General features: G+C 43.3%; 1 long non-coding RNA gene across 2 annotated transcripts in view; it reads left to right on the forward strand.

Moving 5' to 3' along the window:
* The window catches only part of LOC102153977, a 103953-nt gene that overhangs the window by 22246 nt on the left and 56247 nt on the right, over window positions 1–25460 (forward strand). For both annotated transcript variants that reach the window (XR_005378302.1, XR_005378301.1), the window contains 4 exons: window positions 10353–10684; window positions 16112–16243; window positions 19342–19413; window positions 19552–20010. This is a non-coding gene — a long non-coding RNA (uncharacterized LOC102153977). The remainder of the gene's footprint in view (window positions 1–10352; window positions 10685–16111; window positions 16244–19341; window positions 19414–19551; window positions 20011–25460) is intronic.

Consider the following 25460-nt stretch of genomic DNA (forward strand, 5'->3'; position numbering starts at 1 on the left):
TCCCTACCCTCAGCAACTGAGCATACTTTGGCTGGGGGCACTTGATCTATGGGCAGATACTAAGGGAATCCAATTTCTACCTGGCATATAGTCTGTGAAGCAGTCTGCACAAAAGCAGTGTTCCAACAAGGTCAGAAAATGATTAACTAAGCCAAATAGAATTCTTCCCTGAGGGAATTGAATTGGAGATGTGGACAAGTGTCCACTAGTTGGAAGGAGAACCCAAGAAGGGAAGTGCATAAAGAAGCTGGAATCTGATAACTGAGTCTTATTAAAGGAAGAACACCAGAGAGATATCACTGAAATACTGCTGCTGGTTGCTAGATGGAAAACCAGGTTGCCAGAACTGCCTTGGATCGCCAGTGTGCCTATGCTCCACCTTCAGTACTGTTGGGAGCCTAGGTACTCTTTTCCTTTGCAGCCAACAAAGTCCAGAGAAGACTCTCAAACTTCAGGATGCTTCCATTTCTCTCTCCTGAATTTCCCTTCTATTTCTCCAGCCTCCCTCCCCACATCGAGGAAATTTCTACATGGTATTTCTTAGAACAAAACAAGAGCAGGTATTGGTATTCTATACCAAGCAACTATATCCATGGCCTTGGTTCACTTCCAACTTCTAATGTGACCATTTTGGCCACAGGGTTACATGTACTCAATGCAGTAGACTAGAGGAAGCAGTGTGGAGCAGAGGGGGCAAACACACAGCTTGCAGGCTGATCCCAGCTCTTCCCAGTGCCTGGTTTAGCTCACAAGTATCCAGAAGACAAAGTTTTGAATTAATTTTTAATGTGTGTAAAAAGAAGGAAATTCCCCATAGGAATCAAGATATCTAGATCCTTTTGAAAATTGAGCCCCCTTTCCCCTGAGTGCAAGCATTGGTTCAAACTGGGGAATGACCACCCTTCCCCCTTTACTTAGCACACCCTAAGCTCTCATTCATCCCCATTCTGCCCGGTCATTTGTGTGCTTATCCTACCCCTGTTGTCATTGGACTTGTGCTCACTAACAGACAGAATGAGGGAGCAAATGAATAAAGGGGACTAGAAGTTATTTCTTAAGCCAAGGCAAGAAAGAGCATTAAGGAAAGGTTATAGACAAGAGAGGTTGTCAGGAAGAGATGCTAAGGATGGGACCTGAGCAATGTTATTCTGTGTGAATAAGAAGAGATCGCTGATGTTTTTCAGGAGTCCAAAGATTAGATGGCAAAAGGTTAAAGAAGCTGATGATGGTCATGTCGCATATTGGAAATTCAAAGAACTGTGTCATGAAACACAGCAGTGTGATATAACTGTTTTGGAAATGTAAAATAGTGGCTGTTGATAATGTCTTCAGAATTTCAGAGACTTAGGAAAGCATCAAATAAAGGTTAAGCCTGTGATATGAGGGAAAAATCGATACTGTCCAAAAGAGCAGTGATATATATCTTTGAGGAAATACGTACAGTATTCTGATTATTACATGAGGAAAGTTAGTACTCCAGAGCTAGAGAGAGGTTATCCATCTCCTCTGAGATGTGTGAGCTCCTGTGGCACTTTGCCAATCCATGTTTTAGTTTTTCTTTCAGAATGGAAGAAATCTGAAAAGGTTTTTTGGTTCATAATTGATAGCAGCGCTTCCTTCAAAAAATGTTGCCAATGATAGCCTTTTTTTCTTCCAAATACTATCCTGTGGTATGTTTTGTTTTGTTTTCCTCAGTGCCTTTGAGACTATATTGTAATCGCGATTAAATACTATTTGGCTAGTCTGCATGTAATTACTGAGAATTAGGATTTCTGTTTAAAAAATCAGTGTACCTCAACCTAAAACTGCTTGGACTTTATTTCATTACACCTTGAGATAGACTTGGCTTGTGTTCTGGTTCCTTAACTTCCCGGGGATCTTACTAAATGCACCCACCACTATCTTCCACAAGCTTCCAGATAGAAATATCTGCTTTTGTTTACATGTTAAATTATTTATCATCGCTAGCCCTTCTCACAAAGTCACGACCAGCTCCTGACAGAAACTAAGAAAAATTCTTTCAGATTCACTCACTTGAAAACCACCTCTTTTTCTGTGGCCTCAGGCTCTTTGCTTCCTGCTTTGTTGAAATCCATAAGCTATTGGGTAATTTTTTTCCCTCTCTAGCTTGATCTTTACCTGACGCAAAAGAATGGCTGAACTCCCTTCTGGGTTCCGCAGGGGAAGAAGACTTGGTTCCTTTCACTGGTGGCCACCATCTTGTTTCTACTCCTAACACTGACGTGTCCCCACCCTCTTTCTTGCTAGTCAGCTACTTCCCCCAGCATTGATTCCCTTCCCTGTGGCAACTCCCACAATACATGGCTGTGCAGATTTTTTTTCCTGTTTATGGTTTGCTGTAGGGTTCATTATATTTACTTGATAGGAAAGGTTCCAATTATAACTTAGCTGGCTTGTCTTCTTTAATTTTTACTTCCACGACTTGCTCTCTTTACCTATATTTCTAAATATATGGAAGGAAGATATTAAAAATATACTCCTGGGTTAGCCCAATTGTTTAGTTCTTTTCAATTAACAACTGTGTATTGCAAGGAAAATTAAAGTCTGAGGGCAGTGAGAGATTTATAGTATTTATAGCATCAATGCTTTTTGGAGCTGGAAAGATCTTGAAGACAAATTAATCTAGACTCTTTATTTTCCAGATGAGGCTTGGGGAAGAGAGATGATATATACAGGATCATTTCATTTGCTAATGTCAGATCTCCTGAATTTCTAAGTCAAGAGCTTTTCCACCCCAGAATATTTATGTGTGTGTGTCTACCTGAAGAATGGTTCCCATACCTGTCAGAATCATCTGAGATATTTAAAAAAAAAAAAAAAAAAAACAGTAGCATAGGACACTACCAGACTCCCTGAAACAGAATCTCTGAGGCTGGGCCCAGGAATCCACGGTTTGGCCTGGAGAATGCTATTTTGTATATAAGTCTTTTGCTTCCTCCCCTTTTTCTCTCACATCAGGCAGTGCATTTTCTAAGACTGGCCCCAAATTTCATAACACCATTACCAATGTGAAATGAACCATAGGTAGGTTCACTATACTACATTGTCATGGCAGAAACCAGAAACCCAGAGGAGAGAGGTGTGTACAAGGCCTTGTACCTTTAAGCAGAGTTTAGCAAGCCTAGTGACTGGCTTTGTTTGTGTGTCCCACTAGCTTGGAGGCTGTACCTGGAGCCGTGGGCATTCTCTGGGGAAGCTGACACATGAGTCAGGCCTGCAGAGAGTTGTGGAGTAGTCCTTGATATGCTTAGTGATGATTCAGGGGCACAGCTGAACACCTTGCTGTGAAGTGCTGACCAAATAGCTTTTATTCCTCCTGACGCAAAGTTGGCCATTATGGGTGGAAGGAAGTTGTCCTGACCTGGACAACTGTGTAAGCACTTCCACCAGTAAGAGATGGAGATGAAACTGTTCTCCCAGAATGAGCCATGGTGTGGGGGCCCAGGTTGAGAAATGTGGGGTCAGATGGTCCAGGATGACCACCTCCTGGGCCAGTGAATAAATACATTTACTATTAAGGCATCAGCACTAGGACACTACAAATTAGCTGCGTGTACCCTTGGACAGTTATTCATCAGCCTGACACACAGGCAGGGAACTGTGTCCCTTCATGTATTCAGGGATTGGGCAAATCCATTCCATGGTGGAGGACTTGGGGCAGTGCTATGTGAAAGCAGTGAGAAAAACCCAGTGACTTTGGGGCTGCCTCCCAGCCCCAATATGGGTATACACATCTGATTTTGGTTCAGCTGCTCTTTATTCTTGACCCTATGGAGGTGAGATATTGGCCTATTTTGTCCTGCAGACACCCAGGATGGGGCAAAGTTCATAAATATTCCCCCTCTTCTCATTTTATGGCTCTGATTGCACCCAAAGCCTTGCTCACATCTTACAGGATAACCAGAGGCTGAGGAGTAATAGGAGAAATAGTGTGCCACTCAGATTTTTCTGGTATTACTTTCTTTGAGTTGGGAAAGTATGTCTGCTACCTCACATTCATGAATCACTTATGAATCAAGAGTCACAGAGCAGAGGGTGGATTGCACATATAACAGAAAGATCTCTTGGAAGTCAATGATAGATGCAAATAAGACCAATCATGTCCTTCCACATAGGCAAGGGATTACAATTCACATGATCTATGTGTCTTCATTTATTTTTACCTTGAATCCTTCAGGCATTTTCATTGGATAGCCCCAGTCCTGGGAGAGGGGCTTCTTGACTAAGTAGTTCGCCCATGTTGAAAGGGCATAGTGGGGAGCAGTTAGCTAGGCACTGAGGTAGAACTACAACAACAGGTAAGTAATACCTGACTCCCTGAAAATGCTCCTTGTCAGTTTCTCTACTCCCTGAAAATGCTCCTTGTACAGTTTCTCTACTACCTAAGCACAGGTGGGAGCAATGGATGAGGGCACAAGAAGTGACAAGGATAGCAATGAAAGCTGGGTCATGTAAAGAGAGAAGCCATGGTTATTGCAAGAAACAAGGGGAAATGAAGAAGTTCTCATATAAGAAACCACAGTATGATTGGTCCACAGAAAGATAAGAGCTGGAAGCAAGGTAGCTCTTGGGACCTTGGCACTTGGAGATGTTGGATCTTCATGCTCTGCCATTGAAGCAACATGACCAGCTCTTTGGTTTCTGTTGCTCTCTTTGTGCATATTTTAGCTTTTCTCCCAGTACCTTTGACTTAAATAAGACCCTCATATGTCATATCTTCTGTTTAATCATAGTTTATACTTCCTCACAATTTTGGCTTGTTCTTAACTTCAGCTGGCTCAAGGCTACTCATAGCCTAACCCAGTGTACCTCAGCCCCCATGGCAAACAGCCTGTGTCTCTGGGTGTCTCCCAATTCAAAGTTCTGCGAGTGAGGATCTGATTGGCTATGTGCATCCCTCTGTGAGCTCATGTGAGCTCTTTTTATACAATAGGTCATGTAACAAGCTTGAATAGGCAGCCCTTGAGACAGGTATCTACTTCCAGTCCAATCAGAGGATGACAGAGGTAATAGGGACATATCTAGGGCTGCCATTTCAGTAGGGCTTCGAACGGGACAGTAATATTGTTACTAGGCCCTTAAAATATGGAGAAAAGTTTGAAGTGACCTTGATAAACTATATACAGGATAAAATGTTACGTTGATGGAACCAAATAGTAAATTAAAGGGTAAATCAAATGATACACAGATGCAAAATACAAAGATCTGTTCATGGTGGAACACAAGCACTGCTGAATATGTCAATAATGTTGAGTTAGAATATGATGTATAGGAGCCAATACAATCTCGTGTATTCTTCTCAACATTGGCTAAATCCTTATTACATTAATTTGTTTTCATATTATTGTTAATATGTTAATATTGTAACAATATTTTTGTTAATAAAAAAGAAGACAGAGATCCCTGGGTGGCGCAGCGGTTTGGCGCCTGCCTTTGGCCCAGGGCGCGATCCTGGAGACCCGGGATCGAATCCCACATCATGCTCCCGGTGCATGGAGCCTGCTTCTCCCTCTGCCTGTGTCTCTGCCTCTCTCTCTCTCTCTCTCTGTGACTATCATAAATAAATAAAAAAAATTTTTTTTTAATTAAAAAAAAATAAAAAAGAAGACAAGAAAAGATACTAGAGAGGATTAGGAGATACAAGGTGAAAGGAAAGAAATAAAAGGAATGTGAAATAATAATTGGATCCTTTGTGTCTGGGAGTTAAAAAGAAAAAGCAGGCTAAGGATTGACTTTTTAAATTAGGCATCAAAATCCAAGGCAGCAGATGGGTGGACTATCCTTTTATTCCAGTGCTACAATTAAATCAGAGAGAAAAATGGGGAGGCAAAAACTATTGGCAAGTTGATTGCCAAGCAACCGATTGGATTGCAAAGGGCCAAGTCAATTCATTTTTCTTAACAACCAAATAATTGGGTTGTGTCTGAACTGTGTGAAATTATCTCCATTTTAAAAACACCAAATGAGTTTGATTATTCAGTAATCAATTCACTCCCCAGCACTAGCATGTTAGATCAGCCAGAATGGTTGATTTGACTCCAAAAATGTCAATTCAGTGGCACCATGTAAACATACCCCCAACTTTCATTGGAGAATGAGCTCTAGAACCAGAACTTCAGTCCTTTACCCAAAGAGACAGCTGACATGAAACCCATTTGGCTTCCTCTTGAAAAGAGTAGGGCAAGGAGGCAGAAGATAGTGTGCTTTGACCTCCTTTGCTGGACTGTAGGAGATTCATCTATTCATCAAAAATGTGTTGTAATGCAATTCTGATACTAACTACCCAGAGGTAACACAGACTTTACAGGTCAAGGGCACTTGTCCTCCATAGACTCCCTTCATTTTGCTCACCAGCCATGGCCACCCATGCTTCTGAACAATTTGCAACAAATTTGGGGACGTCCACAACCTCCTCAGATTTGACCATTCTCTAGAATGGCTCAAAGAACTCAGGAAAGCCCTTAGAGTATTATTAAAAAGGATGAAAACTAGGACCAGCTACAAGAAAAGATGCACAGAGCAAGGTCTGAAAGGATCTCAAATACAGAGCTGCCTTATCCTTCCCTAATAGATTCAGGATGTATCACGCTCCTGGCACATTGATGTGCTCACCAACTGGAAACTCACCTGAGCCTTTGTGTCTAGAGCTTTTCTTGGAGATTTGTTCCATAGTCATGTTGACCAAGTCATTCACCACTTGATTGAAATCAGTCTGCAGCTGCATTCTCCTCCTTGGAGGTCAGCATGTTGATATCACGTGACTCAAAGCTCCAACCTATAGCCACATGGTTGGTCTTTGGGCTTGGCCAGACTCTATCCTGAACTGATCTAATGGTCCCCATGAGTCATTTCATTAGCATAAACCCAGCTGTGGTCCCAGGGGATGTGATCTTCTGAGAGACTGGAAGCTTCCAAACTTCTGAAGCTGCCACCACTTCTCAATGGAGAGAAGAATAAAATTAAGAATTTATTTCTGCCTCCTAACCTGCCTCCCAGGGGCTTACCCCTCCATCCTAACTCTTCTCTCTCTTATCAGGCTTCCCTACAGCTCTTTTTCTTTTCATTAATATTTATTTATTTGAGGGGGAGAGAGACAGCAAGCGAGCAGAGAGCAGAGGGAGAGAAAGAAACAGACTCTTGCTGAGCATGGAGCCTGAAGTCGGGTTCAATCTCACGACCCTGAGATCATGACCTGAGCTGAAACCAAGAGTCAAGTGCTTAAGTGACTGAACCACCCAGGCACCCTTAGCCTCCCCACGGCTCTTAACTGCAGGCACCCAGAGCTCCCAGATGGGGAAGTGCCTCTTTTCTCCCATCCTCATCACTTTTTGATTCAGATTATCCATGTTCCGGGATAAACAACAGTGAAATATTTATTTGAAAGCCCCAGCCCATAGTCCTAAAAAGAAATAGTTTCTCACTGGCATATTTCCAAAGTCTGGGTTGGGCTGCTTGGTCCATGCGTACTTGAATCCTCCCCTCCTCCTGCTCATACACCACAGTCACCCAAGAACAGAGGCCAACATGTGAGAAGTAGGCCTCTTTACTCTTAACTGAGAGAGAAAAACCAAGCTCTGGAGAGAGAAGCAGACAACAGACCAGCAGGCACAGCAGGCATGATGCTGGGCCGCACAGGCCTGGGAGGAGGGAGCTGGAAGAACCGGCAGGAAGGACATGGAACATGGGTTTTCCTGCAGACAGCTGGCGAGGCCAGGCCGGCTGTCAGCCAACGGCCAGAACAGGCCAGAACATGGCCTCCCAGGGAGACAGGTCTGCGGAGGCTGTCAAAGCCAATTGTTTGAAAACAGAATTCTAAAGGAAGGATGGCAGCAAGAGTAATGGCACCGGTCCCTGCCCTCTTGCGTCCCCAGACACAGGGACCAGTAAGAGCACAGAGCCAGAACAAGGGCTTCTCTGTGGGTGGCCTGTGCTCACAAGGGCAGGTGGACACACAGGACACACTCACCACTTTTTGTGTTCTCTGGGGTCGACTTGGTTGTCATGGAGATGGAGGGAGAGTCTCGGTTGTCCCCTTAGCTTCCAGATATTCAACCTACTATGGTGCTCTGGTACCAGGTAGACTTAGGTTTGAACCCCGCTCTGCCTCTGGCTAGCCACGTGGTGTTGGGCATGTCACTTAGCCTCCACCGAGCCTTGTTTACTGTGTGTGTGATAGATATGATAATACCTTCCTCCTTAATATACATTAGAGCTCCTTTGTTAGTGCCACATTTAGGCCTCTTCCCTTCATCCACCCTCAGAATTCAGGTCTCTGTGCCACTGTCCTGTACACAGCATCCCGTGCCTGTAGATGTGGCTCCTGTTCCATCTCCTGCTGGGCTGTGACAACTCAGGATCTCCCAGTGTCCACCAGAGTTGGCTCCTGAAAGAGAACTTACCCTTTCCCTTTCGCTCACCCCACAGACTTTTCTGGAAAAAGAGGGATACTGGCATTTATGTGTTGTGATGTCAGGGATACTAGAAAGCCCTTTTGTTTCTTCCACCACCTCCCTAAAAAAAAATAAAAAACAAAACCAAAATCTCTCCTCTGTATTGTCTGCTGAAATTTGACCACTGGTGTTTTATTCTTTTGATTTAAGGCTTTTCAGTAGTTAAAGTGCAAAATTTTTTTTTTAAGATTTTATTTTATTTACTCATGAGAGATACAGAGCGAGCAAGAGAGAGGCAGAGGGAGAAGCAGGCTCCACACAGGGAGCCCGACGTGGGACTCGATCCCAGGTCTCCATGATCAGGCCCTGGGCTGCAGGCGGCGCTAAACCGCTGAGCCACCCGGGCTGCCCTAAAGTGCAAATTTTATTAGAAGTCATTATATTTAAGTCCTGACATTTGTCTGTCTGTGTGAATGAATGAATCTTATTCAATCTGGGTTCTGTGTGTTAGGGAGGGCCTGAGGCCACTGGCCAAGGAGGAAAAGTAGCTCAGCTTCTACTGACACCTGCACCACAATTTTGCTTTGAGCCCTTTTCAGTGTGGAGGACAGGACCAATTTCTCACCAAATCCATAAAGCTCTTATTTTCAGCCTTAGAGTTTTGTCCTGCACCCACCCTCACCCCCAGTCTACTTATCTCCACTTATATACTTTACTATCACCAGAAGGAAAGGGTTAATGTTCCTTGAGGGCCTACCATATGGCTAGGTGGGGGATGATGTGTGTCTTTGCATTTAAACCTTAGACAATGCATCTCACTTAATAAAGAGAAGAAACAAGTAACAGAAGAGTTAGTCAGTTGCCCAAAGACACCAAACCCATGGGCATCTAGCTGGGATTTGGACTCAGGCTGGCCTTGCTCTAAAGAGTTTTCATAAGGCAGTGTTAACTGTTTCTACTTTCTTCTTATCCTATTTCCCTGCTTCTATTTCTAGTTTGTTAATGTTAATACATTAATTTTTAAAAAAAGGTCTCCAGAAAAAGGATAATACATTTCAAACAAAAATAACCTGTGACAAAATCCTAGTATTTCAATGAGATTTTGTTATGAAACAAACATCCACAAAAGGTAAAGAATAGTACAACGAACCCCTCTAATCATAGGCTGTTCCTGCAGGTGAACAGCCCAGCAATAATTAAAAGCATGGGAGAGGTACCAGCACACCAGCAAATCTTGTATGCCTGCCAGAGTCTTTCTGTAATTTCTTTCTTTTTTTTTATTTTTTTTATTTTTTAATTTTTTTTTATTTATTTATGATAGTCACAGAGAGAGAGAGAGAGAGAGGCAGAGACACAGGCAGAGGGAGAAGCAGGCTCCATGCACTGGGAGCCCGACGTGGGATTTGATCCCGGGTCTCCAGGATCGCGCCCTGGGCCAAAGGCAGGCGCCAAACCGCTGCGCCACCCAGGGATCCCTGTAATTTCTTTCTTACTACCCCTACCTCCTTCCCTGACTCCACTGCCTGAGCACAGGCTCCTGTTCTGTTCATTCACAGGTAATGCATAATGACAGTCACTCATCCTTAGTGAGAGCTCCCCGTGTGGCCCATGTGCTTCACAGATCATAATGGATGTCATTCTTGCAGCCACCTCCTGGGGAGGGCAGAGTTGCCACCACCCCATTTTGCAGAGTTGGGTGCTGACTGCAGAGATGTTCATTTTTCATCCCAGGCCACAGAGCTGGTGGTTACTGGCAGAGTGGGGCAGGAACCCAGAGGCCCTGCTCATGTCCTGAGCTTGACTTCCTTGATTCTTCCCCCAATTAAATTTATGTTGCATGGGATAATCTGAAAACACCATATTCCCCATGTTTTGTTTGATCGAAGTATTATGCTTATGCTAATCTCTTCTTTTTTCTTTTTTCTTTTTTTTTTTTTTAAGATTTATTTATTCATTTACTCATGAGAGACACAGAGAGAGAGAGGCAGAGACACAGGCAAAGGGAGAAGCAGGCTCCATGGAGGGAGCCCGACGTGGGCCTCGATCCTGGGTCTCCAGGATCACACCCTCTGCCCCAGGACTGCAGCAGGAGAAGGACACTGGGATGCCTTACACCGAAGAAGAGGGGGAGAAGGCCAACTTGATATGGAAGTCTTCAGTGAGGCTTGGGAGCATGTGTACAGGGTCAGACATGTCCCTGTGCCAGGCTCTATACTAGGCCTTCAACCATCACCTTCCGGCTGCCCTACACGGAGGCCTTTCCCTTGCCACTGGTGAGTGGGAGCCTATGACACAGTAATGCTCAAGAATGTGGCTTGAGACCACAGGGCCCTTCCATCCGAGCTGTCTGCAGTTATTTGGCCTCAGGCAAGTCACATAATTTGCCTGGGCCTCAGTCTCCTCCTCTGTATATTGGGGACAAAATAGTTTAGGTTCCACTGGGTTGTTGTGAGGCTTACCAGTTAGTACATACAAAACTCTTAAAACAGTATGTGGAACCTCTGTGAGTAGTCAGATACCAGACAGAAGAACAGTGCCAGTTGGCATCAGGCCGTCAGAGTCTGGATCCTGGCGCCGTGACTAGTGGTGACCTTTGGCTAGGAACCCAAACCCTCTCAGACTCCGTTTCCTCATTTGTATCAGGAGGATCACCATAACCATTTCGGGGGGCATAGAGGGGTTTCAATGAATTATATTACAATGCTCTTAAACCAGACAGCACCTGAAACCCAGTGAACACTCCGTGAAATGATTATTTTCCCATGACCGTCACCTGTACAGGATCTGTGATACCTGTGATTTTGTTCCGTAATGAGATGAAATTTTGGCCAGAAAATGAACGGCTTCTATTGCCTATCAGTCAAAATTTCCAAGAGATTATTTTCAAAAGCTATCGTCTTCATCACCAGCTCCTTATCCAAGACTTTTCCTGTTTCCTCCTACCTGAGTCCCACACCCCCTGATTCCCCACGTCGGTGACGCACCCACATGATAGTCCTTTGTAACCAACTCACGGGTTTCTGCCACCTGCCTGAGTCTGTACAGTAGTCATAATTGCTTCACAAAGTTATCTGGCTCATAAAGCAGAGCAGCATATCGAATGGAAAATTAAACCACAAATAAGTTGGTTTCATCACACTCTTGCAAAGGTGCATGGAACAAAATTGTTCCATGAGATTTGACTCCAGATTAAAAATTGCAGTAGGGCTTTAGTAAAGCCAGTTCCTATTTATATCTCGCATTGTTCTGGGAGCTTTCCGATTATCTCAGAGTCATAGGCATGCTGTAAATGCGTTGTCTGTTAGCTCCTCCCCCTTGTAGTGCTATTAAAAGTATGCAAGGAACAGGAGATTGGGGGATTTGCTAAACCAGTAGCCACACAGCATAGGCCAAGTGATTTTGGAGAACTGGAGAAGATAGGGGAGGGGGGCCTTGGAGGCTCCTGCTTGATCCTCTGTGCAGCTGGGATAGTGGAGATGGGCGGGGCCAGGGCTGCAGAGATGCAGACAGAGAAGTCAATCTATTTAGTCAGGTGTCACTGGGGAAGGATCAGGTGGATTGGTGACAGCCTGGATCTAGAGCAAAAGAAACATTAAAAGTAGTCCCCCTTTTGAGTCTGGAATGAGAAGGAGACAGATGTCATGGAAAGGTTGGGAAGAATCAAGGATTTACAGAGAAGAGAAACCCTCAGTCCCTATTTATTGAGCACTTGGAGAGAAACCTGTAAAACATGTTTCTGCTCTTAAAAAACTTAAATTTTCCTTGGAGGAAAGAAGACACAAATTGATAAAAACCAGAATGATAGACAACTGTTTCAGAGATCAGTTTGGGCCATGAAGAGGGATGTTGCATGATAGGATAGCATTTATTTTGGCATATGATTACTTTCCAAATGATTTATATGGGGAATAGCTATTGGAAGGTCACCTCTGGCCAGGGTGACAGAAAAGGCTGCAGACAAAAAGTGCCATCTGAGCCACTTTTAAAGCATTGGCAAGAATTGCCAAGGTGGAGAAGGCAGGCAGGCAGGTAGGAGCAAGCATACAGAGGCTGGAAGGCCAGAGGCAGGGCAATTGTTGCCAGGTGGATCCCTAAGGGGTGAGTGGCTAGACGTAAAGCTATAGAGGGAGATTAACACGAAGAGCCTCCATACAGACTGGGGAATTTACTATAGTGTAAAATTATGAGCTTTATGTAGAATATGCAAGTATATTGAGCCTCCCACTGGCCATGTGACTTCTCCACATGGCTTTTGACTCAGTCTCCCAACAGTTACTTGCAGGGCAGAGGTTTAGGCTGGTGAGAGAAGGTACAGTCATGGTGTAAGACCGTAAATGGTTCAGGGCAACGGTGCTCCTGGCTGCAGAGAAGAATCCTTCAGATCACAGATCTCTGAAATGGATTAGTCATCGTCTTCCTGCCACTTGAATATGTCAGTTTATTTTTTTGGAGTGAGGAAGAGATCGCTGACGGTCAGGCTTTTACCACTTACACCTCAACAGGTGCTGAGCAACTAGTCTATGTCAAGCACCGTGGTAGGCATCAAAGATGCAAAGATGAATAAGACACAGTTTGATGGAGGACACACATCATTAAGAGATACTTACAGGAAAACATGAAAGTGCAGGGACTGCTGAATGCATGAGGGGGTGGGGTGGGAGGGAGCACATACCCTGGCACCTCAGACACCTCAGGCACCAGCCTCACCTCAGCGTTCTGGGAGGGTTTCCTGGAGCTGCTATTGCCTAAGCTGAGTCTTTGACAATAAGAAGAATATGGCAGGTAAGGGCAAGGAAGGGAGGAAGAGGGTATTCCAAGTGGAAGGGAGAATAGAAGCCAAGCCATGAGACGTGTAATAAAATTAAGAGAGTGAGTGCTGGATCCAATTACCTGGGTTGAAATTCTATGACTGTCACTTACTAGCTACACAAGTTTTGGCAAGTTACATATCCTCTTTTCAACTCAGTTTCCTTGTGTATAAATGAGGAAAAGGGACAACAACTACCACATAGGGTTATTGTGAGGAGTACATGACACAACACTTGTGCAGAGATTAGCATAGTGTCTAGTACATGGTAAACACTCACTGAATAATACTGATGATGACTGTGATGATGGCAATTGCCAGTGGTCTGATGTTACTGAAGATGTAGTAGAATACAAGGCATGGTGAGCAAGGAGACCAGAGATATAGGTGTTGATTTAAAATAATCTTATTGATTTTTATTCTACAGGACAATGGGGATTTTTAAAAGGGTTTTCAGCATGGAATAACATGATTAGATTTGCAAATCAGATAGATTCTTCAGGGTTATATGTCATGAACTGATTTGAGGAGGAAAAGACGAGAGTCAGGAAGTCCTATTAGTGATGTTACAGTAGTTCAGGTGAGAGATGGTAAGTGCCTACCTAACCCAGGGACATCACTGTAGGGATTAAAAGGAAGAGGCATATTTGAGAACTTTAGGTGGTAAATGTGACAGGAGCTGGTGAAAGAGAAGAAAGAGCTGAGGACACTCCCAGGGCTTCTAGTCTGGGAGATTGGATGAAGCGTGATCCATCCACTGAGATGGGGAACATAGAAAAGGAGCTTGTGTAGGAACCACAAAGTTAAGGTCATTTGGAAGAGCTGGATGGGAAGAATCTGTGGTTAGCCAGCTTGGACAGGTCCAGTAGACTTTTTTACATAACAGGGAGGCCTATGGGAAGGTCTAGAAATTCAGATTCGGACATAGCCAGCATAATGGTGGTTATGGAACCTACGAGGGTGGATGAGATTGCCCAGGGAAAGAATGCAGGGTAAGAAAGGAAGAGGATCAAGGACAAAATCCAGGGAAACACCACTATTAAAGGAAGAGGAAGAAGCCTATGAAGCCAAGAAGGAGTGATCAGAGTAATAGGTGAAGAAGCAAGAGAAGACAGTGTGATGGACATGAAGAGAGTGGAGAGTATGAAGAAGAAGGAAGAGATCAGCTAACTGGAGTGCCATATGGAAGTCCTCCAAAGCAGGACAGAGAGGAACCAACTGATTGGTAAATAGGAGGTCAAGAAGGCGAGGAAGGAATGTGAGATGAGGAAGTGGAGACAGAGAGTGCTGACTCTTTGAGATATGTTTTAAGAGAAGAAGAAAGAAAAGTAGCTAGAGCAAGGAAGGGAAAACAGAGTTAGGGGGAGCTTCATTTATTCTCCCTGCAAGTGGGAGAGATTGAAGAAAATTTGTATCTAATAGAAAAGAATTTACAGAGAAGTTGTGAAGGCTAGAGAAAAAGGTATTTGATGGGTCACAGTCCACAAGGAGATAGGTGGACATGATACCAAGAGTTCAAGAGAAAAGAGGTTGGTCTGGAATGGCATAGATACAAAACAAGCAAACAAAACCACCATCTTTTCCATCTTCTGTGAGACTCTAGGCAAGGTGAGTGGATGAAGTTCTTTGTGGGGGCGGGGGCAAACTTAAAGTTCGCATACAACACTCTTAGGTTGTTTAAAAGACTGGAGAAGTGGAGGCCATATGCTATAAGTGAGGGGTACAAGAGATTATTAAACCTTTCTCGAGAGTTGCAAAGAAGTGGAATTTCTACTAAAGGGATGTTGGGCAAGGACAAGAGAAAGACAGAGCCTGATTCCTGAAGCTCAGTTGAGGAAGACCATGAATCTGTGGCAGTGGCCATCTGAACTGTTGGGAAATGTTTTTCCTCCCTCGTTTAATGAGTTGAGTACAGGAGGAGAAAGGCAGGTTGTGGTATTTACTCAGGGTTGGAATTTTGCCACTGAGGCACAGTGAAAGGCCAGAGATGCAAGGCCACTGGGGGTTCTGATAATAGTAGCAAGCCCCATGCCTGAAAACAGGCTCAGAAAGCTAACAGTAGTTCTTCTGTCTTCTTGTTTATCACGATGAAGCTCAAGGGAAAGAAGTGACCTCAGAAGCAATTCCGTGTATCTTATTTGACAGATTAGATCCCATTTTCATTTTTGTTCCAATTCACAATCATGAAAAACAATATATTTGACTTCAAATGTCTCCTTGTCCTTGTCCTGGTGTGATACATCAGCTTCAGCTTTTGGAAACTCCAGAATCATTGGATGATCTCCCACAACAATCAGAGGTTTCCCCAGTGACCTGGGGGATATCATGGTGTTTATGAACTTTCAGCAAGGGATGGGGGAACATTTACCCAGATCTGCTTGAGGGGAGGCCATCCAGCTCTAGACAGAAATGACCAAAGAAAGAACATGAAGTCACCTAAGCAAGCATTTGGAACATGTGATAGAAAACAAACCCAGTTATCCTTCTCTCCCCATAAAATAAGAATACGGCAAGAGAGGTAAAGAAATTATTATTATTATTATTTTAGAGAGAGAGTGTGTGTGAGCAGGGTTAGGGCAGAGGGAGGGAACCGTGGAGCCCAACAAGGGGGGCTCAATCTCATGACCCTGAGATCATGACCTGAGCCAAAACCAAGAGTCTGATGTTTAACCAACTGAGCCACCCAGTTGTCCCTAGAGATTATTTTTAAAACAAATAAACAGGGCTATGATCTAATGGAAGTCAATTGGTTGCATGTAAAAATTAAGAACATAGTGAATGAGGTTGTGGTGCTATCTTAATTCAATCCGGGCCATCTTTTTTGGTTCTTGTTGATGGTGGCAATGCAAGAGCAATAATTATTTCCTCTCCCTGGTTTCACACCACTCCTCAGTGGAGTGGATACAGAAAGAGCCCCGACCACTGTGGATGTCTCACAGTCAGTTCCTTGGGGACCAAGATGCTCTGAACATGTGCATTCTGACTCATCTGGAGGATATTTGGAAAGGCCTTCCATACTCATCAGGTACAAGACGAAAAATTTCTTGACTTGGTGGCTCCTATTCATTAGCCATGGAGACATGCAGATAGTTTAACTTTAGACAGAGGAGAATTGAATTAAAGACCATAGAAATGTACTGGTAAGAGGAGAAATGGTACTGTGTAGCGCATTATGGTTTATAAAGGAATCGCTCTTGTTAACATATTTGAGCCTCACAAAAACTCTTAGTAGTAGGTTGTGATTCTGAATAAAAACAATCTTTTATATTTCTTAGAATGAAAATATATTTTTCTATCTTGTCAATTTAATGGTATTTCTCCATTTCTTTCCTTGATCTTTCTTTCTTTTTTTTTATTTTAAGATTTTGTTTATTTATTCATGAGAGACAGAGAGAGAGAGAGAGAGAGAGAGAGAGAGGCAGAGACACAGGCAGAGGGAGAAGCAGGCTCCATGCACCGGGAGCCCGATGTGGGACTCGATCCCAGGACTCCAGGATCACACCCTGGGCCGAAGGCAGGCGCTAAACTGCTGAGCCACCCAGGGATCACCCCCTCCTTGATCTTTCTAAGTCATTTTTATTTCACTCCCCTCCCTTCCTCCCTCCTAAAGCCTTCGTAGATTTCTAGAATTAAAATCTTTCATTCAGGCAGCTTGGGTGGCTCAGCGGTTTAGCGCCGCCTTCCAACCGGGGTGTGATCCTGGGGACCCTGGATCGAGTCCCACGTCAGGCTCCCTGTATGGAGCCTGCTTCTCCCTCTGCCCGTTTGTCTGTTCCTTTGTGTGTGTGTGTGTGTGTGTGTGTGTGTGTGTGTCTCATGAATAAATAAAATAAAAAAAAATCTTTCATTCATGGTTAGACAAATCATTGTTCCAACAGTATCTCCTCACTTCACCTCCCTGGAAACCATTTCTTTGTTCTCTTTCTTTCTCCTCCAATCTCATTCTTGCCTTCCTCTCCTCCTGACTTGTCTGCTCTTCACAAGGCTCCATCCTGAACTTTGAGCAGCTCTTAAAGGCTTCACTTAAATACCATCTCCTTAAAAGAACTGTTCTTGCTAATACACTTGGATGTGATCTCTTCCTTTTCAAGATCCCCAATTTACACGATATCTTTGTTTCAACAACTATGTCATAATGGTGTCAAAGACATTTAGTGAAGTAACTTATTAGATGTTAACTTCTTGAAAGGCTGTACCTTTCTTCTTTTTAAGTCAAAACCCAGATCAAACATTGTTTCCAGTGTGAATTCTCTTCCACCTGCACTTAATTCCCTTCTCTGCCTAATGTGTGCTGAGGCGCTTATCACATTGTATTGTGATGGTTGGTTTTGATTTTTACCTTCCCTTTTAAGTTGGAAGCAACTTGAAGGAACATAGCATAGTGGTGAAACTGCCAGACTGTTGGGGTTTAAATTCTATTGCTGCTATTTACTAGCAATGTAGTCTTGGGCAAGCTACTTAACCTCTCTGTGCTTTCTCGTTCTCTTATCTCTAAAATGAAAATCATAGTAGTCGCTACCTCATACAGTTGCTGCAAGGATTAAATGAATTTTACATGTAAAATGCTTCTCAAGCAGTAAGCAATATAATTATTGTATTTTATTGTCCTTTGTATTCTTATTGACAAGTACAATGATTAAAGCAAGTGGGCACACATTCTTTGTTTGTTGAAAGAATGAATGAATGAATAACAGAAAGTGTATATGATGTTTTTTTCTAATAGATCCCAAAGTCAAAGAGAGTATGTCCTTTCACCCACAGGTTTCCCACAGCAATTAATAGGAGGTTTATAACAGGTGATCAGTAAATGTTCGTGGAGCATTCTTTATGACTATGAATCCAGTGACTGGCAGATTGAGAACAATAAGAATAATGAATTATACAATGAATACAAGTCTCACACAAGGCTATCAAATAGTCACACAGGATTTTACATTATGGTTGTAAGAACCTTTCCCTTTTGTTTTAAAGCTCTCAGTTGGGAAGATTACTTAACCTGCATGGTTGGTTTTAGCCAGACTCTAGATCTCTTAGTGATGTGCAAGATATCCACAAGGTGGATCTCAACTGGGATCACAGAGGGTCCAGGACCATGCAGCGGAGAATTTGACACCGAGATCCTGTGGCCCCCAAAGGGTGGCTGTGGACATCAGACCTGCCACTGGGGAAGGAGGACAGAGCCCTGTATACAGCAGCTCCACACAAAATCTGGCCAATCTGGACTCTACCCACCAGAGGAAGGCTCCCACCACACTGGGGCTTTGGCTAGGGAGAGTGAATCAACTGAGGATTTTGAAAAGTAGACTAAAAGAAATTAAAACAACAACAACAACACCCTTTTGGGCAGATTAATCAGGCAGGCATGGGGCTATTTCACAGTCCAGCAAACATCCACTTTTATGTCAGCCACCACACTGGAAAAAGCAGGGGACCTGTTTGTTCAGCTAGAAATGCTTACACTGGCTTCTTCCCCTCCATGCCCACCTTTGTCACTAAACTTTCCTACTTCTGTGTTGGAGAGGTTTCTTCCCCCCCTCCCCTTGGCTTTTTAAAGTAACATCAGTGGAGCAGCTAATGAGGCAGTGGAAAGCAAGCTGGTCCGTTCTGGGTTGCTAATGACTCCATTCCTGGGAGCCTAATCAAAGATTTGTACATTTAATTGCTGTCAAGTCAGCTCCAACCACCTGCCATTTCTGAAGCACCTGAGCTCCTAGCTCGGTAGCCGCTGATTCTAAGTGAATCCCTCACCATTTCTAAAGGCCAGGAAGCCAGGCTGCTGGGCAACCCTGAATGAAGTCCACCCTGGAGGACAGAGAGCAGCAGGCCTCACGGAGCTGTGCCTGATGTAACTGGGTCAGCATGGGAGGGAAACCTGTGCTTTTCTAGGATCAGACTTCTGTTTCTAGGGGAAGGAAGGGTGGGTGTGGTAAGGACTGGGGTGGGAGCAAAGAGAGGAGGAAGAAAGGGACATCCAATCCCATTCTTTGAGAATCTTTTGAGGTTTCTCTCCTGAAGGATGACTTAATTTCCATCCCCAGTGCACGGTTGTGTCAAGGATCAGTATTTGTTAGGCATCCTTTCCGATTTAAATGGTAATCGTTTTATTGTTTTTCCCAAATTCAGGTTGTGATTGTCCCCTGGGCTTTTTTGGAGATTTGGGGGATGAGTGAATCTGGACCTGAGTTCAACCTAATGGTAAAAACAGGCTACCTCATGGGGATATAAATTAGTTGGGGGAAAAAAATATGTTTAGCTGTTTTTCTAATTGCAATAAAAATTCTTTGAACACACGGACTACACACACTCTGACGTTATGCTTCTTGCTCGTGACAGGTGTATCAGGTATACCTATCATATCTGATCTTTTGTGATCAGTCTCCAGAGTGGTGCTTCTCAAACTTGAGTCGGCATGAGCATCGCCTGAAGGACTTATCAGACCACGGCTTCAGTGGGCCCTCCCCAGTTTCTGGTTCAGGCTGATGTGGGTGAGGCCTGATGATTTGCAAGTCCAACAGATTCTCAGATGATGCTTATCCTGTTGGACTAAGAGAACTTTCTCAAAGCCTCTTGGAAATACCAATCTCTGTCTATGGGCAGATGAGATTGCCATTTACTGAACATTTGATCAGCCACCTCTGCCTGCTAGTAACTGAGTTGCCGGTGGAAAAGAGGTACTGACCCTGACAGCTCATGTGGAAAAAGAAGAGAATTCTCCCTTTTCACCTTTCCATCACAGGCTCACATATAATGTGTAAAGGAAGAAGACAACGGGCCACATCTGTGGCGAGGCAGGTACTGTGCTTCACCCCATAGACAAATACCACCTCTCTTCCCCTGAATTCCTTTAGTTGGAATAGGGCTACTTGTATTTGGGAATTCACTCTCCCTTAGGATGACCAACCTTCCCAGTCTGTCCAGCCTTCCCAGTGCTAAAACTTAGCGTTATGGGAAAACAGAGATACTGTTCACCCTACCTCCCCTTTGGTTTAGCAGAAGTTACATCAAGAGGACATAATGTTATCAGATTTACAAATAAAACAAAGGTAAACATTGTCAGACTATGAACATTTTTTCATACCCTGCCAAAAATTTTTTAAAAAATTTAAATAAAGAGGGAACTAAGGTTATTTGGGTTGATAAATATTCACCTATGGTCCCCAGCTTGCCATTGGCAAATACTTGCCCTAAGCAACTTTGGAACAGGGCCCACTTTCATTATTGATGAATAGTGTGGAGGTTTTCTCTTTAATTTCCTTCTGAAAGAAATTTGCTAAACTTGAACCGATTTTTAAAAATAAGTTAGAAGAGGCAAACACCTCCCTCATTTCACTGCCACCTAGAACTTCTTCTTGACCTCGACCTGAATTTCTAGCTTAGCTGTTCATGACCAACCGGTTGATTGGGTGAGGATGACGCAGTGACCAGCTGTCCCTTACAGCCTTCTGTTGTTGTTTTCTTGTATATTTCTGTGTCTCCCTCCATTCCCCACAGTTGTCACCACGTTCCAGACACAGGCACGCTTGTTTTCATTTCCTCCTTACTGCTTGGTCTATTTATATCAGGGGACCCTGGAAAGTGTGCAAGATAACCTTACTAGAAAGCCAAATTAATTCTAAAAAGCAAACACCATATGATCTGCCAATCAGATGGGGAAAACACTGTTAATTGTTATTCACTTACTCCCCTAAATCTTTCTCTGGAGTGCTTGAAATCACAGAACTGAAGTACATTTGCCCTCTATTCAGCTTTGGAATTTAGATCTAAATGCAGTGGTGATCTGGGAAGATAGAACAAAAAAATCATTGCTCTCAATCAAGTGTATGTATGGACATGTGTATCTATTTTCATGGAAAAAAAAATTGGCAGCCCTCTTGATGGAAAATGCAATGCTGTTTGAGAATTCCCCAGGATCAAAACTGCCCTGAATAGAGGTCTCCTGGTTCTGTCACTTTCTGCTCCTCTGGCAAGGCTGAACTGAAGCAGCCTTTTCCAGGAGTATCCTTCCCTACCCAGAGCCTCTTCCCACCTCTGGGGCCACTTTGATCATTCCTTCCTCCTGTTGCAATTATTCTGTGCCCCTGCTTTAGTCCATATCTAGCTTTGGGGTTGTTTGGTATGTATTTGCCTTTCAACTTGACTGCAAGACTCTGAGGCCAGGAGGCAGGATCTATTCATAGTGGGTGCCTTGCTGCCTCATGCAGTGCTTGGCATCCAGTATATGCTCAATAAATATTTGCTAACTGAATGACTGGCTATTACATGTGAAACCCTTTCAGGGGTTCTAAACACATCTCCTGCTGATCGTTTCTACAGAATTTACGGTATTTATTTTAATACTGTAAATAGGATTGGGGTTAAGTCAAGAGATGTTTTATGCTCTGCCCTTGTAACATACAGTCTGGGCACAGACATCCCAAAGGTTAAATTGACCGAGAGATGGGATTAAAAGCAATTAGGTTTAAAAGGCAATTGGTTTGCTTTATTTCACTCATAGTTCGTGCACTTGCTTCGTTCCCACCGATCCCATAAAAACCAGAGCCATGGAAAGTAAAACAATCAGGAAGCTCATCCCTCTTGCCACGATATTTCTCCTTCCCCCTTTTCCGTGTAAATTGGAAAGCTGCCTTCTGCTCTGCTGGGGGACAGACAGACTCTGGCTCAGAGTAGTATCTATTATCATCCTCTAAACCTTGCTGGGAATAATAATCAAAATGGTCCCCTGGTGGCCTGGGACAGAGGTCTTTGCTCAGCTCAGCCTCATGCTCACATTCCTGCTTCAGCATTAGTCTCACCAGAGTATTCAGGTAAGCGGTGAAAGAAACTGAGAATGTTCTCTGGAAACTCTGACTTTATTGCAGATGTGACTCATTTTACCCCAATAGCTGTGGTCCCAAAGAGCTATGTGAAAAAAAATCCTTTTTTAGAAGTCTAGTTGTATTTAAAGTGCATTACACAGTGTATGTTAACTAGCTAAAGAGAACTTAAAAAATAAATTAAAAAATAAAAACACTTGTATTGTCAGGAGAGAAAAACAAATAAATAATAAAATCAAATAAAAGGGGCAAATAAAACACTGTACGTCAACCAACTGGAATGAAAACTAAAATTTGGAAAGAGTATAAGTAAATAAAAAATAAATAAAATGTATTACTAAAAAAAAAAGCTGGCCATTTAAAGGAGGTTTTTTTTTTTTTATTTTTTTAAAAAACATTTTATTTATTTATTCATAAGAGACACACAGAGAGAGATGCAGAGACACAGGCAGAGGGAGAAACAGGCTCCCTATGGGGAGCCCAATGCAGGACTTGATCCCAGGACCCCAGAATCATGCCCTGAGCCAAAGGCAGACACTTAACCATTGAACTACCCAGGTGCCCATAAGAAGGTTTTAATGAATATTTTTCAAGCCTAGTCTTTACTAATGGAATATTAATTCATAGTCTCCCTTCTGTGAAAATCCAGATTTCCACCAACTAATTTGCTGCAAGTAAGACGCATGAGGACTATTCCAGGTTGGTTGCGAGTTGCATGGGGATGTATCATCATGAATCATTATAAGTATGTTTGGAATCCTCTAAGGCACTCCCTCTTGAGGGTTTCAGCTTTTCCTCTGTCGTGCTGCTTTGGGAGTGTCCCTCTCTGTCCCACTTCTCTCTCTCACCCCCTTTGGGCTCTTCCCCCAATTGGATAAAGCAAGGAAAAAAGAAGAGGAGCAAAGGAAGAGAGGCCTTTGCAATGTTCCATGCCATTTGGAAGGGGTGGGCTTGCTGCCAGAGGTGGTGAGCAAAATTGAGACGTGGTAAAAAAGAGTGGAGCTAAACCCAATCTGCAGAGTGTGGGGTAGCAACAGGGTTGATTGAAACCTCCTCTGGCCTTGTTCTTCTTTCTGTCACGCACCCTGCTGGAGGAGGGGTTCAGTGTGATCTAGAAGGGCGCACACACAGCAATCGTCACATCCTGTCCTTACTTTCCTTTCTCACTAACCCTGTGTTCAACAGGCAGAATCTTGGCACGCCTTGAAGCAGGGCCATGGTATGAGGGCGCCACCCGCTTCGTGTGACTGCTCGAGTCACACAGGACTGTTTTTCAGTTAGGCAGTGTGCCAAAGAGAGGAGAGACTCTCGTCAGGATATTTCGCTTATCAGCTGCCACTGCAAGAATTTTCCCTGCTACGAACTTCCTAATATTCTGACCCCTTTGGTTTGAAAATTTCCAAGGCTGTTCCTATGCCAACGAAAAACATTCCATGATATATGTTTCTGGTGCAATGTAGCGGCAGGATCTAGGTTACCAGGAAGATGTGTCAAAGGTGTGATTTATTTCCTATCCTTTTATGTGGAGTCTAGTGAATTCAGATATCACAAGAAAACCCTATGAAACACCGAAATATTCCTCTTGATACCCAACTACCATGTGCCTCCACTGGGTCCCTTAGAAGGTACGTAAGCCAAACCTGGGCTACGTGGAAAATAGCAGGCAGCTCATCTCCAGATATCCAGGTTTTTCAATTGCATAGGTCAAAACACTTGAGCACTGCCCTGAATTATGCAATTATAAATCAGGTGTTGGTTTCATGCAGCTGTAGTCTGATGCTTCTAGACAAAGTCTTGATATTTTCTTATGTCTCTTTTTCAGAAATTCACCCTAATTTTTATCTTTCCAGTGAAAGGAAAAGCTTCTCTCTGTGCCTAACCAGTCTGTCTTCTTACTTTGATGATGGGCTCACTTCATGATGAAGAGCTTAACTACCACTAAATCACCACCAACAACAACCAACACCACCACCAACAACCAACCAACCAACAAAGCAGGCAATCAGAAGCCCTAGAGCCCAGCCCCACAGTCCACTGTCTTGTTGTGATCTGGCTAGCTCATATGCTCTAGCCTCCACTTACTCACTTACACAACAGGGATGATAACTCTCATTCTGGAAACTTCTTAGGAGGACTCCATGAGATACTCTTTAGGAAGCATCACATTTTTGCCCATAGATCATTCAGGCTTTTGGCCTTTGCTCTAGAGGAGGACCACTGAAGGCTATGTACCCTGAGGCACCATGCTTGGCTTGTACTCTAGCCATCTCTTTGGTATCCCAACCTACATGATCAGTAAAGTCTAGAAATAAACAACTTGGAATTATGCTTCCACAACCCTCTGTGGTCTTTCAGAACAATCATCAGCTTGCCCTGCTGGGTGAATATTGGTCATTCCTGATCTCAGTTAGCTATCATTTTAACCATTCTCAATTAAAAAACATCTACCTGAACAAATATAGGGGCCAAGAGTGTATAATCTCAGGAGCACCTGGATGGCTCAGTTGGTTAAGGTGCTGCCCTTGGCTCAGGCTGTGCTCCTAGAGTCCCAGGATCAAGCCCTGCATCGGGCTCCCTGCTCCATGGGGAGCCTGCTTCTCCCTGCCTCCTCTCTCTCTGTCTCTCATGAATAACTAGATGAAATCTTTAAAAAGAGAGTGTATAATCACACTTAACCATTTGTTTTTTTCTTTTTATAAGATATTTTATATTAAAATTGTTTTGGCCAAGTTTATTGAGGCATAATTTACATACTGTAAAGTTCACTCTTTTATTGTATAGTTCCTGAGTTTTTAAAAAAAGAACACATATTCTGTGTGCCCACCACTGTGATCAATATCTAGGTCAGTTCCATCATCTCCCCAAATGCCCCCTTTTGAAGTCGACCTCTTCTTACTCCAGCCCCTTAAACCATTAATTGGTTTTCTGTCTCTGTAGTTTTGCCTCTTACAGAATGTCATACAGATGCAGTCATGTAGCATATGGGCTTTTGGGTCTGGGTTCTTTTACTTATCATAAGGCATTTGCGACTCATCCAGGTTGTTGCATATATTAATAGTTTGTTCCTTTTTATTGCTTAGCAGTCAGTTGTCCAATGCATGGACTGTATTCATTCAACAGTTGAAGGACATGGAGATGTTTCCATTTCTTGGTGATTACAAATATGGCTCTAAGCACTTGTGTAAGGTGTTTTATGTGTACATACATTTTCATTAGACATTTGGCTTTCAGAGATGTATATAAGTTTAGTTCCAGATGAACAATCAGAAATTGCAAGATTTGGGGGACCCCTGGGGAGATGAGAGAGTATATATGTCCTTCACGAGTCAGTCAGGACCAGACCTGTCAGTTAAACAAAGGCTAGTTGTAGCAAGAGGCTATTATTATTTCCACCAAAGATACTTGAAGAATAGAAATGAAAACTGACAT

This window comes from Canis lupus, chromosome 25 (assembly GCF_011100685.1).
Source record: "Canis lupus familiaris isolate Mischka breed German Shepherd chromosome 25, alternate assembly UU_Cfam_GSD_1.0, whole genome shotgun sequence".
Lineage (NCBI taxonomy): Eukaryota > Metazoa > Chordata > Mammalia > Carnivora > Canidae > Canis > Canis lupus.